Source organism: Anticarsia gemmatalis, chromosome W (assembly GCF_050436995.1).
Source record: "Anticarsia gemmatalis isolate Benzon Research Colony breed Stoneville strain chromosome W, ilAntGemm2 primary, whole genome shotgun sequence".
Taxonomy (NCBI): Eukaryota; Metazoa; Arthropoda; class Insecta; order Lepidoptera; family Erebidae; genus Anticarsia; species Anticarsia gemmatalis.
In genome coordinates, this window is record NC_134775.1 from 13198462 (window position 1) to 13201945 (window position 3484).

Sequence of the window (3484 nt, forward strand, 5' to 3'; positions counted from 1 at the left end):
TTCTCAGTAATCTATCTTCTTCTTCCCCTGCTGATATCTGGAAGTTCCTTGGGACTCTAGGTATCGGCAAACACCGTAGTAACGATCCACAGTGCACGGTTGGTTTGGATGACATCAATACCCACTTCACTTCCTCTGTACCTTTGGATCACCAAACTAAATGCAACACCGTTCGTGCCCTGATGAATTTACCTCGACTCAATTTCGAATCCTTTTATTTTGCCCCAGTTACACCGGAAGATATTAAGAAGATTATCCTGTCAATTAAGTCCAATGCAGTGGGCGCCGATGGCGTTAGTCGTCATATGGTCGTCTCTGTCTTGGATCATCTGCTCCCCGCCATTTCCCATATCATAAATTTCTCCCTTACCTCTGGTACTTTTCCTTCTCTGTGGCGCAAAGCCTACATTATACCGTTGCCAAAAATTCCTAATCCCTCAAGTCCAGCTCACTTCCGCCCCATATCGATTCTCCCTTTCCTCTCCAAAGTGCTTGAGGCCTGTGTACACAAGCAACTAACACAGTTTGTGCTTAATAACAACCTCCTTGACCCACTTCAATCTGGGTTCAGACCAGGTCATAGCACTACTTCCGCCCTCCTAAAAGTGACTGGCGATATTAGGGCAGGCATGGAGGATACTAAAGTCACCGTGGTGGCTTTGGTTGATTTCTCGAACGCCTTTAATACCGTCAGTCATGATATCCTTCTCGCCATCCTTTCCCATCTTAACATATCTTCCGGTGCGCTGGATTGGTTTTCCTCGTATCTTCAAGGACGCCAACAGTCGGTTCACATCGGTGAATCTTCATCGAGCTGGCGTGAACTCGACACTGGCGTCCCACAAGGCGGCCTCCTCTCTCCACTATTGTTTTCAATTTTCATTAATCTTGTGACTAAAAACCTTCAGGGAGCGTATCATCTGTATGCGGACGACTTGCAACTCTACTCGCAAGGAACAGTGGATTCTATAGCCTCAGTTGTCGCCACGTTAAATAACGACCTCGAGCATGTCAAGTGTTGGTCGATGAAATTCGGCTTGGCTGTTAATCCTACCAAATGCCAGGCTATAGTTGTAGGAAGTAATCGTAGCATTAGTAGGTTAGATCATATGCAGGTACCACCAGTTGTATTTAATGGCTCTATCATAGAACTGACCCCTACCGTAAAAGATCTTGGCCTGTACTTGGACTCAACTTTAAGCTGGAGAGCCCAAGTTTCTAATGGTTGTAAAAGGGTCACTGGCATACTGAGGGCTCTTTATCGTCTTAAGAACTTTTTATCTTCTAGGACTAAAGCTATGCTTGTGCAGACCTTAATCTTCCCTCTGATCGACTATGGTGATGTGTGTTACTTTGACCTGAATGCAGATCTCCTCAACAAACTAGACCGTCTTCTTAACAACTGCATTCGATTCATCTTCAACCTCCGCAAGTATGATCATATATCTACTTATCGCTCCCAACTTAGGTGGCTGCCTATTCGTGAGCGTCGTCACTTACGTGCACTCACGACTCTCTTCTCTTTTCTCTCTTCTTCTACTCCCCCAGCCTACCTAACTCCCTACTTTCAATATCTGTGCGACAATCACAACCGTAACCTCCGTTCCTCAAACAATCTTCTTCTTCTATGTCCATCTCACACTTCTGGGTTTGTCAACTCTTCCTTTCCTGTCCAATCGGTTTTATTATGGAATGCGCTCCCTCTTGAAATCAGGACGTCCACTAGCCGTCATACGTTTAAGAGCAAAGTGCGGAATCTCTTGTTAAAACAAGTAGCAGAATCGTCACACTCGTCTTAGTTTTTATTTATGTATATTTATTATTCATAATATATATATTGTATAATTCAGTATATAGTTTATTTTATTATTTATTTATGTATATGGGTATATATATGTATTTAATATTTCTTATTTGTTAATCATTATGTATGTATAAACCTATCTATATTTAAGTACACGTACATACATGACCTTATTTTTATTTATTGGTAAACCTGGTTCTTAACTTCCTGTATTTTTATTTTTTTAAACACCTACTTCTTTCAATCTCTGCATCACCCTAAGGTAGACTGGTAGATAATGCCTTTGGCATTAAGTCCGCCTATATACACATGCATATGAAGTTTAAAATAAATAAATAAAATAAATAATCCCCTTGTTTAAAAACGGATGCAAAAGTGAGCCCAGTAACTTTAGGCCAATATCCATCTTGCCTGCTATTAGCAAAATATTTGAAAGGGCTATATTAGAGCAATTAGAGAGCCATTTCAGTTTGTATAATCTACTCCACAGCAAACAGTTTGGCTTTACAAAGGGTCGATCTACCATCGATGCAGGGGTCACACTTATTAGGCATATTTTCGATGCTTGGGAGATGTCGCAGGACGCTATTGGGGTGTTTTGCGATCTCTCCAAAGCGTTTGATTGTGTTGACCACAATACTCTTTTATGTAAACTTAAGCACACTCTGGACTTAAAGGCTAAAATCACCACTTTACAGGATAGACTATCTCAAATGAGCTTAGAATATGAACAGGACACTAGGGACTACATACTCAAATATGATGAGATTGCCAAAGTTGGTAAGGAAAATTTAGAACGTGTATTATCTTTGTACAGTAGTTCTCAATGTCCAAAATGCTCTCAGGCCATTTCACTTTCTAGTGAATTAGAGTCTCTGACCTGTATAAAGCAGTCTAACCATACCACTAGCAGTGCATCACCAAAATATAAAATTAGTGTAAGCTCAACTCAGGACAGTTTTAAGGAAAACAGAGCATTAATGTTCTCAAATAGGATAGGTTTAGGTTTTGGTTCACTTATAAATAACAATGTGAACTTCAAAGTGACCAACCACTGCTACCAAAACCTCAAGTTAGGCAGAATAGTGGAGAAAATCCAAACAATGAATTTAGATAAAGACATTCCAATTGTTCTTATGATTGGCAATAGCTTAGGTTTAAGAAAGTCTGACATTATTCATAGTATAAGTAGTTTATTAGAAATGAATTTAGGAAAAATAATAATATGTGCATTCCCCTACTCTGACTCACTATCTGAGAATGAGAACCGACAAATTCACAAGTTGAATGCTATCTTACATTTGATAACAAGTCATCATAGTGATAGACTATTGTTTTTTGATACTAATAAATTTATTAGTACTTTTTATTTAACAAAAGAAAGAATGTTCCTTTCTTACAAAAATCGACATTTAATTGCTACTCTGTTAGCATATAATATTAACTTAGTTATAGAAGATATAACACAGCCTAGGTTTAAGGACGGAACAGTATTGTCTAGTCGTTTTACTAACAATACTGTGATTAATATTATTGATAATTTAGTTTATAAGGACACTGTTACGCATAATGTAACAAAGAACAACAATAATTTAAACGCTTAAGCAAGACAACGGATAAACAGGCAGGTTTTCTGAACGTAGTACACCAAAATCTACAAGGTTTATCCGGCAAAGAATT